Source organism: Eptatretus burgeri, chromosome 9 (genome assembly GCF_056783735.1).
Source record: "Eptatretus burgeri isolate ZD-2024b chromosome 9, Ebu_testis_v1, whole genome shotgun sequence".
Lineage (NCBI taxonomy): Eukaryota > Metazoa > Chordata > Myxini > Myxiniformes > Myxinidae > Eptatretus > Eptatretus burgeri.
Genome location: NC_140969.1, coordinates 14,987,082 through 15,002,789, shown reverse-complemented (window position 1 = coordinate 15,002,789; position 15,708 = coordinate 14,987,082). Strand labels below are relative to the sequence as shown.

The window sequence follows — 15,708 nt, the reverse complement described above, 5'->3', positions numbered from 1 at the left end:
CAAATTTCAATTCAATCGGATGAAAATTGATGATTTTAGAAATTTGGCCGATGTGCTTTGGAGCATATTGCTTATGGAATGAAATGTTCATTAAACGGCACAAAATGGCAAATGATCTCAGCATGCAATGAAAATGTATTTACAAAGTAACCAGGCTTGGTGGTGTAATGGTTAGAATGTCTGCTCCAAGTCTGGAAGGTGGTCAAAACCCCGGGTGAGTCATCCAAAACATTTTAACAATGGTACGTGCTGCCTCCTTGCTTGACATTCAGCATTTATAAGGTTAAGAGCACGGACAATCCCGATAGGTTGGCATCCATGGGGAAGGGGAAATTCCATTTCAGGAAATGCCCCGCTGAGTGTGGTGAGAAAGGCGGCGTCATTGTTGTGATGTCACTGGTACCCAGAGTGCCCCGGGAAGTGATGGTACTTCCCACAGCGCGTGTGTGTGTGTGCGTGTGCGTGCGTGCCTGGCTGCTCCACTACGAACCTTAGATCATGCTGAAAAAAAAAGAAAAAATAGTGCAACTTCAGTTGGCTATTTCAACCAATACAGTGTTGCATTTCGCATGCCTTGATTGTAAATAGAAACATAGGGGCAATATACCTGGGCGCTCACTTGGGAGAATAATGATACTGAGGAGGAAGTCAACGTGGGACAGAATCAGCAACAAAATGTAAGTACCAATGAATCAATGTTATTTTTGGCGGCAAACAACCCTCCAACTCCCCCCCCCCCCACTGCCGTGAATTCCCTTCGACCCTGATTTTTTTTAATGTCGTGAACAAACTCTGGAACATCACAGGTGATGAAGGTTGCAGTCAAGTTTCATCGAAATTGTGTGTGTGGTTTTAGAGAAGAAAGCAAAAACATATTTTGGGGGACAACCCCCCTGGAGAACCCCTTGGACCCTGACATATGTATATATATATTTTTTTTAATGGTGTGGGGCAAGCTTGAGTACTTCACGGGTACGAACAAACATGACATAATAGTGACCGAAGCTTTTCGTGCTGCACTCTTCAGGGTAAAAAATCGCAGCAAGTGAAGGAGGAAGTGAAGGCGCGTGCTTTACACACAGGTCTCATTAAGGAAGACACTGATTGGTTCAATCGTAATGACGTCACGGTTAATCCGAATGCCCATTGTTCTGCTCATCATCTTCACCTCGAGTTCCCAATGGCTGGAGCAGAGTTTGTCGATTATTGACGTTTGCAACCGTATCTTGGAGAGAGCGGGGAAGGGTTTCCCCAAAGGTGCACTCACCATTTGTTACCGTACTTCCCTGAATCTTTCCATGCTGAAACTAAGATTGGCTGATCGGATCAAACAACACGTCCCCTTGGTGATTCGAAGAAAGATTGTGAGGGTTAGAACACAACCAGTGTGATCATGTAGAAATATCCAGCAACCACCGGCCACTGTATCTGCTTCATCTGCCATTGCACAGCACCTGGTTGCCAACCCTGTCTGTGCAGACCAGTACAATGCAGATATGTTCAGGATATTGAGCCGAGGTCGGAGCTCATTTCATTTACGTATGTTGGAAGCAACCTTCATCTTTACCACCGATCCAATATTATGTCGTCAGAAGGAATTTGTACGATCTCTGTGTCTCTTTCAGCATGGAAAGATCAAGGGAAGTATGGGAACAAATGGTGAATGGACCTTTGGGGAAACCCATCCCCCCTCTCTCCAGGATGCGGTTGCAAACGTCAATCATGGATGAACTCTGCTCTAGCAATGGGAGCTCGAGGTGAATATGATGAGCCGACCAATGGGCGTTCAGATTAACCGTGACATCATTACGGCTGAACCAATCGGTGTCCACCTTATTGAGACCTGCGTATAAAGCGGACGCCTTCACTTCCTTCTTCACTTGCTGCGATTTTTACCCTGAAGAGTGCAGCACGAAAACCTTCGGTCACTGTTATGTCGTGTTTGTTTGTATCCATATTGAAGTTCTGTAGTTCCAAACATCTGTTTACTTCACGGGTGATGAAGGTCGTGGTCAAGTTTCATCGAAATTGTGAATGTAGTTTCTGAAAAGAAGCAAATATCTATTTTGGGGGGCAACCCCCCTCCCCCCGTAAACTCCCTCAGCCCTCAATTTTTTTTAATGTCATGAACAAACGTTGATATGTCACGGGTGATGAAGGTTGTGGTCAAGTTTCATTAAAATTGCATGTGTAGTTTCGGAGAAGAAAGCAAACGCACATTGTGGGGGCAACCCCCCCCCTTATATTACCTTTGACCCCGATTTTCCTAATGTCATGAACAAACTTTGGTGCATCAATGAGTGATGAAGGTTGTCGCAAGTTTCATTGGAATTGTGTGTGTTTCTGAGAAGAAAGAAAATACCACTTTAAGGGGGGCAACCCCCCCCGTAAACTCCCTCCGTATACCCCCTCAGACCCCGATATTTTGTTTTTTGTTTTTTTAATGCTGTGAACAAACTTTGGTACATCATGGGTGATGAAGGTTGTCATCAAGTTTCATCAGAATTGCATGTGTAGTTTCTGAGAAGAAAGCAAATACATATTTTGGGGGGGGGCAACCCTCGTAGACCCACTTAGTGCCAGATTTTTTTAATGCCATATACAAACTTTGGTACATACACTGTGATGAACATTGTGGTAAAGTTTCATCAAAACCGAATGTGTAGTTTCAGAGAAGAAGTTGTGGATGGACAGACGGATGGACGGACTGACGAATGGCCGATGTGCCATCCCATAAGTTCCTTGAAACTATGTTCCAGTTGAGCTGAAAACTGCCTTTTGAAAATGAATCCTTGACTTGCATTTTAAAACAAATTATCACGAAGCTCTGATAAAACTCTGTAGCAGTTTATGGATGAAATACAATGTAATTGCACGTCATGTTCTATTGAGGTGTGTGTGTGTGTGTGTGTGTGTGTGTGTGTGTGTGTGTGTGTGTGTGTGTGTGTGTGTGTGTGTGTGTGTGTGTGTGTGTGTGTGTGTGTGTGTGTGTGTGTGTGTGTGTGGAGGAGGGGGGGGGAGGGCATGAGGGATTGCTAAAAGAAACAGCGTTAAACCAGAACGGCCCTCTTTGACGTCGCAACGTCGACCGATATGCCTCCACCCACATTATCACAATTATACATACTTGTTCCAAGTTTGTTTTAAATACCTTCAGCTGTTCTCAAGTATCACATTTTTACCTGACATGACCTCTGACCTTTGACCTCTTGATGCTGAAATTGAATCAGTTCATCTTTGTATTAAAATATATTGTCGCAGTCAATCCCAACCCTGATGAACCAATGTCACGGTAGTTTAGCAACGGTCAAATCCTCCACCAGCATGATCACCAGTTTAGCGACGGATCGTCGAAAGAGATCATACGCCGTCCTCCAGGAAAGCTGAAATGATCTTCACTTCGGTTTTCAACGTATCGATAGCTCGAACGAGAATCCGATGCTCTGTCCGGATCGCCTGTCGAAACAGGATGGAAGCCCGAGCAGTGGATTTGACGATCCGGCAGTTCTTTTATAAAGCCTCCTACGAGGGAATGACACCAATTTCCCACGAGTGCTTTTAACCACGCTGGGCTTAATAGCCAAATGATGAACTTCAAAGCAGCCGACACAATTTAATGGAAGTAATCGGATTTTAAAAATTTGGGAGGGCAAATCGGAGGAATGAAAAGCACGTATCAACAGTAATTATAGAACCGATGTGCAGTACTTTACTATAACAATCAGATACAGATCATACAGTTATGATTCCTCCACCTACACGATAACTCGTTCAGCTTAATCATTGACTTTAGCCATTCACTCGACAAACTTCATGACACACTGGGGAAATTCACAAACAGATAACAGGCAAACTCAGAGGTGGAGCTTGGCAAAGTGTCTGGAGGTAGTTCGGTTGCAGTCCCGGCAGGAGGTGACTGATCGTTCTGCACGTCGACCGAGGATGGAACAAGGGATGCAGCTTGTTCGGCGAGGTGCATCTCAGTCACCCTCTCTGCTAGCTCGGCGCATCCAGCAGCACCAAGCCGAAAGCAAGACTCTGCTTAAGACTCCAGGGAGCACTCCATCCGTGCCTATGGGCATTCTCCAGCTACTTTTACCTGCCAATCATAAGTGCTTTATCTCAGTCTTTTAGCGCTTTTTTATAATCTACCAATCTTTAGCACTTTTTATCCTAGACAATTTGATAACCGTCCAGCATGCGATCAACGAACTTATTTCGCGTGCCATATCAGTTTTTCCACCTCTTGTGGTGATGCTAATTGCCAGCTTCAGCAGCCTCGACTGTGTATGACTTAAAAAAAAAAAATTTTAACTAAAAGATAGAGAATTGAACGATCACAATTAAAATCTGGCCAGACAGACTTCGACATGTAGTCTTTGTACACAAATACCACACTCCTATGTTGAACATTTAATAATGAAATAACTATACTATGTTACTCACTTTAAACCATAACACACCCCTGCATCAGCATACTTATACCAAGTTTGGACAAAATCACATCACTGGTTCATAAGTTAGTGCGGTAGCAGAATTTTTACCGAAGTTGACCTTTGACCTCTTGACCCCATAATCTAATCAGTTCATCTTCGTATCATTATACGTACTTGTACAAAGTTTGACTTTGATCCCTTCAGCCATTCTTAAGTTATCGCAGAAACGAAAACCTATCATGGATGGATGGATGGGCGGATGGATGGACAACCTGAAAACAATGCCTCCGGCGACTTCGTCAGTGGAAGCAGAGAAACACTCTCACCTTCATGTGTATTGACAGGTACCATCCAAAATCCAAACAGATTGAGGCACAGGCCATATCAAGACAAGCTTGGGCCTTCCAGGTCCAAAGTTTAATGTCAGTTTTGATAACACAAATCCAAGGTTGAAAATGAGAGTTTAAATGTCCAAATCCTCATAGATCAAGACCACATATGCAGATGGCAAGAGAACGCAATGAGTAAATTGTGTTCTTAACAGTGAATTTTGGAGAAGAGCACAGGTGGTGTGACACATAAGCAAGTACCAATGAGGATGTCACATGCAACCGCCTTCCTACAAGTACCTTGGCCATACAATGAAACAGTGAAGCTCAAGCCTGGTGTTGGCTCAATTGCCAGGGTGGCTGGCTTAGGATTCTAGGGTCCTGAGTTTGAGCCCTGTTGGCCACTGAATTAACACCAGCTGGGGTTGACTCAGCCTGTCATCCTTCAGAGGTCGGCAAAATGAGTTCCAGTATACTGGGAGAGGGGTGGTACAGCATCAGTGGCACAGCCGCACTTCCATGAAATGATAGCTATTCGGCAGCCAAGCTGCCATACGCAAGAACAGAGTGAAGCTTTATTGTATGGAAACAGTGCTCAATATTTCCTTTCTAGTAACTCAGATTCACTATTTCTTAAAGCAGATTCCAAACGACTGCAGTCTACAACTAGAATGGCGTGCAGCAGAGTGCATACCTCCGCCAGGCTGAACAGTTTACATTTTGTATCCCACTGATAGGCCGGATCTGCATCCGGACCTGAACCAAAATCGAATCGGCTTGTCCTCGTCACCTAACCAACTCATCCACCAAGTTTTGTCAAAATAAGTCCACAAATCTTTGCGATATCATGCTCTCAGACAAGCAGACAGAGCTGAAAGCAACCTCTGTCCACCTTCGTCACGGAGGTAGTAACTTGATGTGGTGAAAGTGCAGCAAGTGATTCGGTGAATTCGAGTCAATGGATGGGAAAGAAGTGTGGTTTAGGGATTCATTTTGGCTGTTTTTTCACTTTCGAGATGTCTAAGATTTGTTTTTATTTTTCTGTTTAACATGTTAATTAAACTCCTGAGTGTATTTAAACTGCATGCTGCCACGGCAATAACGGTAAAAAATTTTCGGCGAACTTCATGTCGCACGGCCTGTATAATACCCCTGTAGTGGAAGTGTTTTGAAAGGAGAAATGAAAGAAAAGGTTCCCGGATCAAATACGAGGAGAAACTGTTCGGTTCCGTACTCTGTGTGCACAAAGCAATTTTTGAGGGATGAAAGGTGGAAAACAAACATGGTACTTCCTCTCTCATAAATGTGTGTGCTGTGTATCTGTCCATCGATGGAACATTGCAGAAACTCCAGAAACGGTGTCAAAATGTACCCCGTGTTGTAAAGTTAACGTGTTTGTGTCACCTTGGATTATCATTGAGCAACTTTACCTGAAACATTGTTTTTATTTCCACTTACTTTATTATGAATGTGCTCTGCTTTTATTGTACCTGAGCAAGTCTGGTTGATTATTTTGTAAAACAATGTTTTCTTTCATGGAGAAGGAAATGCCTTTTTTTCCCCCAACAAGAACTGAAGCCGCTTCTTACGGCCTCAGGTCTTGTCTATGTGATTCTGTCTTCCTCCCCGGTGGACATTTTATTGCACATCTCTTTGTCCTCAATCTTCCTCCGATCACTTTTTCCAGCATAATTGCCCTTGCTCAGGGTTGAGAACTTAATTACTACATGTACCGCACCTCATGGAAGAGCAGAATGACAGTGGGCAATGGATCAACAGACGAGATAAGGCAAAGGGAAAACGGTGGAACGACAACAAACAGACGCACCACTTGCACAAAGAGGGAAATTACAGTGTGGTGAGAATCGGGTCACAGCATGTGTTGTTTAATTCAGTCGTCATATTGGGAGAGGTCATGGGTTGGCAGTAGGCGGTAGATTAAAAAAAATCCCGTCGGGAAGAGCTCGCGATAACAGATTCTGGAAGACAGTTCCAAAGGTTAAAAAAAAAAAAAAACGATGGATATGAGAGAATGGAAGGGAGCCTTATGAATATAGACTTCGGGACGGTAACATCGAAACTTCCATAACGAAGGAGAATTTGTCATTACAAACATGCAACTGGAATAGATTGCACTCAATTTGACTGATTTTGTTTGTTTGTCTTTCTCTTTGAGTACTGATGGGGTCTTGAAACAATTTTTATTCCTTGGTCTTGTCTGACACTTATTTTTGAGTTTCAACTTTCATGCTCTTCTTTCAGGCTTGAATGAAGCTTACGATGACCAATTCAAACAAAACATCTTGCTTTTTGTATATCCGCCTGGAAAAGCTTATCTGACATCATTCGATCAGCAATCGCAGAATGAGGCTCGAAGTTTATGTATTTTGGTCTCGTGTGAGTCCAGCATCGGGTCTTTATATCTTTTATTCAAGCTTTATATCTTCTGCTTTATATCTTCAATTCAAAAAGTCTTCGATCACTACCTCTCTCTGATAAACTGCGGACACACCTTGATCGTTTTCTGGAATATCCTCAGTTTCATCATCCGTGAAGGATAACGTTAAATCACTTAAATGTGAGATGTATTATTGGTATTCTTACAGTTTTCAATAAGACTGCAAAATCCATTATTGTGGCTACTTTATTTTTTGGTTCTTAATCGCGAGGGTTCATTTGAGAGCTTTGGAACGTATGGATGTAGAAGGCAAATTTGCTTAGTTCAGGCTTCTGAATGCCCCTAATATTACAATTGCATATTGTTGCAATTTATAACATTGTGCGCAAACACCTACCTTTAGAGCCTGGATCAGTATTTACATGCACACGATACTGGATTTTGTGTCTTTGTCCGAAGAGAAAGTTAGAAAATTCTTTCATTTCTTTTGGCACAAAATATTAATGGGGCCGTTAGCAGGACTGCCAACATGGTCTGAATGCAGCGATTTCACAGTGAGTGCTTCCAGGATAATTTACAGAGCTTATAAACATGTACTTGATATACTCCATATGCTCCCAGAATTTTAATCTGGATATTGGTGCCAAGGGTGCATTGTTGAAAAATAGTAGCAATTCTGCTTTTACAAGGTTTATTGGACCAGATGCCATCTGCAGCTCAAAAATTGATCAACCGTTGTCAACGAAGCTGTTTTATCAGCCGAGGATGGGTATATGTGTGACACAGCTGGTAGTTGGGGATGAGAGGTCTGCATGTTATGGTGAATGTGACCCCCACCCCCCCCAAAAAAAACTCCAATTCTAAAATACCCGTCTTTAAAATGGATTTTGTAGAGAATTATTTTAAAGGACCTACAGAGGAGACGAGATGAAAGGGTCTGAGAAAACAGGCTTTTAAGAGGCAGCTGTTTTTGTCAAAAAGGTCACTGTTTGTTTGCTCAGACTGGATCCATAGAGAGATTTGCATGATCCGAAGATTGGAAACCCTATGTCTGCTTTTTCAGGCTGTTCCTTTTTGCCGTGTTTGATCCCTGCCATGTTCTTACTTCTCGTAAATGGGGATGTATGTTTTTAGGTTGTCAAACATGATGCTTTCCAGCTATAGCCTCAGTTTTACCCCCAAGTGAGGTAAGAATAACCACAAGTGCTGTTTAACCACTTATATCGAGAGTTTGTTTCACTCTGTTGCACCAGAAATGAATCATTTGACTCGATTGTGGTCTTCTGAATCGGTTCGTGAAACGAGGTTTTCCCCAAATTTATGTATAGTCGGGTCAATATGCTAACCCGAAAAAAATTCCAAGAAAATGTTTTATGGTGTTTTTTCAGTAGTGTTTGGCCCAGAGAACAACATATCAAAAGTTGGCCAAAATTGGACCATCAGAAAGGGTGTAAATATGACGTCAAAAAAGATGGCCGCCATTAGAGCAAAAATACCTAATATCTATGCATACCTTTGAAACAAACAGTTCTCAACCACTTTAAAAGTGACAATTAATGATAAAACTTATTACCTTATAAGTACCAAAACAGGTGAGTTTGCTGGGAGTGTCCCAAAGTCGCATCATGACGTCATTCATTGTGTCATGACGTCATGAATGACGTCATGATTTAATTTTATGTGATTTCATGGTAACTTCCAAATTTATGAAAACATGTTCACAAAAATAGTTTTCATCCTGTTTGATGACCAGATGACATCATAAATTCAGTGATGATGCCAAGATCGTGATGCCACAACCATACCTTTTACTAAGGCGCAGTCGTATACACACAAAAACAACAGCCATGGAGACCAATGTGTTCAATTTCTTTGAAATAATACCTGGGTAGTTGTTACCAATGAAGTCATTCCACTTGGGACACCCATTACTGCTTTAGGCAAAAAATTCAGCATATTCATCCTCGTTTTCATCTAAAATGGGTGCATGGTTCATATTTTCACAGTTGCCATCTCGGCAAGGTCCACAAGCCCCTGTGCACTCAAGTCCGTACTTCTCACAACTACATCTAAGTGTGTTGCATCCAGCCGAGCAGTTGCAGTGAATCATTTTTAGCAGAATATCAGGAGCAGGGTTGTTGTCCATCATTACTGGTGTGAGTTTGTTCCCTTGAATGTCGCAACCCCATTTTGTAATGTCCTTGTTATCACTCCGGCCCATCCATACCATGACTTGAAGATAAGTTCGTCTTGAGTGCTGTTTTGTAGCTGAAGTTGTGGGGGGCAATCTCTCTGGCATTACGAATGTCTTTGCTGTCGCCACTTTTTTGCAGAGGTAACTGTATCACAATGATGCTAGAGAGTCAGACGTTTTCCCATTCAACAATGACACCATTGCCTTGCAGCCAGCACTTTCTACAGCATCTTGATCCGTATTTGGAGCACAAAAAATCTTTGAACAGGAGTGCAAGACAGAATCACCTTTGATGAGTTTTTGGAACACTGATTTTTTTTTCCCAACCCCAAAGATTCTAGAAGTAGTATCACATCCAGTAAAGGCATGGGCAAACAACAAATCAGTACAAACGTCATCTCGGAGTAACTGCTTCAAAACCTTTATATTGTAGACATTTGGTTTCCCTTTGTCTGACCGAAAGTAAAGTTCTTTACTATCCATTTTCCCATGATAGAGAAGCAATATTAGAAGATCTGTATCTTCTCCGATAAGCGTAGTTGATTTGAAAGTGGACATTGTGACAGCTGCTTTCACTATATCCACATCTGCATCCCCCTCTGCCTGGACAACATGGCAGCCTTTTTGCTTCAGGCATGCTGATATCATATCAATAAGTGACTTTTTGTTCTTTTCATTGGAAAGGAAATCATCCTTCTTCCCCACAAATGTAGTTGTCTCTGTAATGTTGACAGCATTTCTCACAGTTGTCTTCCGTCGCTGGTGGGTGTTGTCCTTTGTGCTTGGTCCCTCATATCCATCGAATACCACAGTGGCTTTTCCATACAATTCCACTGTAAAAGATGCATAATCATCGGCAATTTAACTGTAGGTACTTCCTTCTGTCCATTTCAAGCGATGTTAGAAGGGAACCTCCATCTAAGACGTAGTGATCTGTCTTGGGAATCGACTGAAGGACAGCATCATCCACGGACGCAGCATGGTTCCGTATAGCCTCGAGAAGCACAGGTTTGTCTGGTTTCCGTAGTTGATGTTTAGCTTCGAACAAGGAGGGTTGGTGAAATATGGCGAAAGTTCGTACTTCATCACCTCATCTAAGCGTAGCTCTCCAGACTGCGACACAACCAGAAACCTCTGAAATAATAGTGCGGATCAATTGTTCTGTCTTCAGCTACCTTGACCGCTCTTGCTGATGCTGAGGTTTTCACTTTAGTATTGCGTTTGTGCGAATATGAAAATATAAATTGGCCTTCCATTTTGGTAACAGTGTCCCTACCAACAGTGAAAAGGAAGAATCAAGAAGAATTAATGAACTTGCATGCCTTCAGTAATACCATCTAAAAATCTTCATCATCATCAATTTGCCACATAATTGTGAAATAATAAAAAGTCACGTCATGACGTCATAGATTACCTCATGACGTCACGTGGGTATGCCATGTTCAATATAGAATGGCGAATTCACTGAGATACTGGTTTGAACAGTTTTAAACTATTTATTTTTACACTTATATGTGTAAAAACAGCTAAGATGATGGGATATGAGAAGAAATGAGGTGCTTTTTAATAGCGGCAGCCATCCTTTTTTAACGTCAAAGTTTGACCCTTTCTGATGGTCCGATTTCGGCCAACTTTTGATATGTTGTTCTCTGGACCAAGTACTACAGAAAAACATGATAAAACGTTTTCTTGCAATTTTTTTGAGGTTAGGCTGTTTATTTCATATTTTGATCCTACAAGTATGGTTGAAAAGGAAAAGCGAACTTTTTGTTGAAGAGCAACATTTTTTTTATTTGCTTTCTTGTAGAACTGAAAATATATTTAAACTAGCAGGGGCTACTTGGGGGTAGACGGAGGGGGTGGAGGGATACCCAGCTGGGTGAGCTTTTCCTGGCGGTGGTTTCTGTATATGTTGGACATTGAAAAACTATGGAGTTATTGGTCTCATGGTGGTTACCTTTTGCCTGCGAGCCGGCGGCAACAATGCCTGGCCCCACATCCCAATATACATTTGATAGCATCCTTTGGTGTTCTCAAAACGGATGTCAAAGCCCTCTTGCGGAGGCTTACTTGCCCAGATTCAGAAGTATCCACAACAAAAATTTGGGGCCTCTCGGTGTTACGGTTTGGCCGTGAAAGAATAATGTACAAACACACCAACAATTAACAAACACATAGACACTTGAAAATATTTATAAAATCCACAAAAGTGAAAAGAATCAAAATGTTTTCCACTTGGTATACATTCTTCTTTAATTTAACTTATCATGCGAGCTTTTCCACTTGTATGCATGGCATGCACATGTGTGACACTCAAGAGGAAAAGAGAAACAGATATGAACTTTATTAGTTTTGGAATTTTGGAAGTTGATGGCTTCATGTGATATTGGTTAATGTTTTCCTCGAAGCTGACTGTGTGCTCCCACAAATGCCAAATTGATGGTCTGTGCTCCGTTGCATGTGGATTGAAGCCGATGAGACTGAAAGAAAAGGAAATGGCACATTTTTGGAAAAGGAATTCCTTTTTTAATGTGAATTGGGAAATAGCTTGATGTCTTTTTGTGATTGCCTTCAATTCCTCAACCAGCTGGAAGATAGCAGTGTGTATGTGTGTGTGTGTGTGTATGTGTATGTATATATGTATGTATATATATATATATATATATATGTATATATATATATATATGTATATATATATATATATTCTCGAAACATGTGGAGTGTGATGAGCACTCTGCTGATTCCCATTGGACACAGTCCACGCCAAAGCATCGCCTACAACACGGAGGCCTCGGCTCAGCTGTCAAACAGACAAAGACTACATGGTCACCATCAGTTGGACATCAAACGGAGTCGTCTATCCATATTTGAGGCTTATTTGCCCGCATCAGGATGATATATCGATAAATAGCTAACCAATGAAGACCACCTCGTGACTGTTATGATGAGCATCGCCATGGATTATGTCTCACACGGTAAAACTGCATAATCCACAAAGAGCAACCATCTTTCTGCCACCCAGACGATTGTTTCCGCGAATGCAAACCTCATTGTTCCTGCTAATGCAAAAGATAATGGTGTCGGACTATGTCCATTGGGGATCAGGGGAGTGCTCGTCACACGCCACATGCTTCGATTTACCCGCCGATCACATCACGTGCCTTCTGGCTGAATGGTTTGCATTTGTGGGAACAATCGTCTGGGTGGCAGACGGATGGTTGCTCTTTGCGGATTATACAGTTTTACCGTGTGAGACATAATCCACATGTATGAGGTTCATATCTTGACTTTGTGCAGGCCAAATTGTTTTTGTGTCTCCCTTCATCATCTGTGCGTCTACCTGTTCTCTCATGTGTGTGTTCTTGTATGCATCTGTGAGTGATGGTACATGGTACCCGGACCACCGACAAGTACAAACAGGTACTGATTGATCATGCTCTTCAGAAACAGCAGGATCCGACAGAATACCGCAAATGTGGTGAAATAAATTATATATTGAGGGAAAAAGAAGATGAAGAGTCTCTCACAATTATGGTTGGCCTGCTCAAAGTCAAGATATCAATCTCACCGAGGCTATGTGTAGAAACTGAGGCTGTGAAATGGTGACAAATGAAGGACAATTGGAACAATATTTTATAATCGTGCATTGCTGAAGTTTTTGGCAGCATGAATGCAAGATGTATGGTTATACGCAGTTTAATTGGAAGGGCTCATATACAAAATGGTAGTACCGATATATTTTCCGTTTGTTACCCCCACGCGTGCATGAAGTGAAAAGTGGGGTTAAGCAATCGGTCTACTTTGTCTGTCTGTCTATCCTTCTACCCAAAACATCAGTTTATGATCGAGGAACAGCTTAATTTCAATTGAAAATTATATTTTGAACATTAATCGGAAAACAAACCTGTAGTTTAGCAGTACTTTGGTGCTGAATTAGTCCAAATCATACTGCGGAGAGAGGAGTGAGACAATTTTTTATACTTTGTCTGTCTCTGACAGTCAAACAAAATTGAAAATCATTCCAAACAGGAAACTTGCTGTTTTTAAGGATGTCGCGAAGAACACAAACAGGCACGAATAACGAATTACTAATGTAACGTGTTAAATAAGGTGGTGAATAAGACACTGCATCAACAGCAGTAAACTTTCAAAAAAAAAAAATTCAACATCCTTTATATTAAAATCTTTCTTTTTTTTTCAATTGCATTATAATGTACTTGAACAATGTTAAGCACAAATCGCCTTTTTGGTACTTTCAAACCCCTTCCGTTTAACAGTACGTGGACAAAATATCACGCCATTTTACGTCATCTCAACCAATTAAATTTTCTGCTCGCAGACCCCGTCGATGTCCTTTTTTCTCAAGACTACATGGGGTAAAGTGTTCCAGGAAGTCTCCAGTTTAAATATTCTGTGATTTTTTTTATATTTCCATGACCAATAATATGTTCATTTATTTGCAATAACTCATTTGTGCATCGAAGCACACAAGCAGTTCACATTTCTGATCAATGTGCATTGCTTGTGTATTTCCATAATTATTTAAATTTTTTAATTTTTTAAATAGCATTTGCTCTTAATAAACTGTTTCGTTTTTCACAGATGCAAATTATTTGGGTTATTGTTTTTTTTTTTCTTCAGCCGTTTCATTCACATAATGTTCTGAAATTTTACAAAACAAAGATGTGTGTATTGAACGTGTAAAAAGACTAGTTGGCCCATTGTGTGTTCCATCATTCTTTTGTGAAACTCTCAAATTTGTTTTATGAATTTTCATCATACAATTTTAATGTATTCACATATTAAGTTTTATTACACTCTGCCTGCTTGCCTTAAAATTAGAATCCTGTCACAGTTTAATAATATACATTTCTTATATGTAGTTGAGAATTTATATTAACCGATGACTTGTGAAATAGCTGAGCATCAATATTAATTTTGACAACGGGGTTAAAACGGTGTATCGGCATGTCAGAGGTTGCAGCTTCAAATGTGACTTCAGGCAGTAATATGGCAAGTTTATATTTTAACCTCTTTATACCGAGCGAATATCAAGATAATTACCAACTCGCTGAGTGATTGTTGAATAAAATCCAACTGGCTCACTAATTATCTTTAGAGCTAGAAGTCAATCTTCCTGCTCCGTTGACTCGTACGTGACCTGATTTTGGGGAAACAGAAACTGTAACCCATATCCCCCTCAAATGCCCCCCTCGATCCCCTCGATATCCAAATATCCCCCCCTCGAAAATAACAAAAATGTAATAAATGCTAATGAAAAAAATAAACATGTATGAATTCAAAGTCTTCATTGTTACTGGGATTTCAAAGGAAAAAGGATGTCTTTGACTCGAAAGGAGGTGTTATTGTTCGGGCTGTAGTTATTTAAACAATGGATGTTTTAGATTCTTTCAGAAATTTTTCTGGAAGGCTCACTTGGCTGCACTTGGATGGGTTTGAGGGTAGAGGAGTAGCAGTTGAAACCCAAATCCTATACAGGTTCGTTCTGATTACTCCATCTTTGCACTTTACTCATTCGGGCTTCTTCTGATGACACCAATTCAGTATTTGGTCTTCCGTTTGATTACCAACTGAAAGAGAATAAGGGTAAAAAGGGATATCGTAAAGTGCTACTGCCCAAAGCATCCTGGTTCTCTCCAGTAATTAGTATGCTCTTATTTGCTTCAAATCCACGATAGACTTTTCTGCTGATGCAGACTGACACTAACCTTAAGACAAATTTATCCCCACGCTTTTTCAAAAAAAAAAAATGGGGTGAATTTTTAATCAGCTCTGTCTGTCTATCGGTCCGTCTCTCTGTCTGTCTGTGTCTGTCCATCACGCTATCTCCTCCAAAATGGTTGTGCAGAAATTTACCAAACTTGGTAGTTATGATCACCGCATGGTGAGAATGTGCAAGAGCAGCATCGTTTTTGGCTCCGCTACACGGGGTGGCGTCAAGAGGTCAAATATCGAAAAATACAATTACGGGTGTATTTTAAAACATTAAAAAATGAAACTTTGTATATGTAATTAACTTTGAGGGACGTGTGAAATACATAACGATTTTTTTGGATTTGACCCCATGATTCATGCCTCAGCAGCGGATGGGGACTTGTGTCACAGGGGTCAGAACAGAAGATTATTTTTTAACTCTAAATTCGATATTGAGTCATTCCTGGTGGAACTTTTTGCCATCGTTAAACTTTGCTTTTGGTGGGAAGCGTGGGGATTTGGAATGGCCCGCTATATCGACTTCACTCAAGTATTCCACTATTTTAGTAAGAGCGTCATGATAGAAGAGGCCGTATAATTGTACGCCTTTTAATGGTTGACAGTGCAGCAAAAATA

At 41.0% G+C, this 15,708-nt stretch overlaps 1 protein-coding gene across 3 annotated transcripts in view; it reads left to right on the top strand.

Annotated features, from left to right (window-relative positions):
• LOC147019606 (SLIT-ROBO Rho GTPase-activating protein 1-like) overlaps positions 1-15,708 on the top strand; it is a 189,221-nt gene that overhangs the window by 106,297 nt on the left and 67,216 nt on the right. The gene's annotated exons all lie outside the window — the stretch shown is intronic.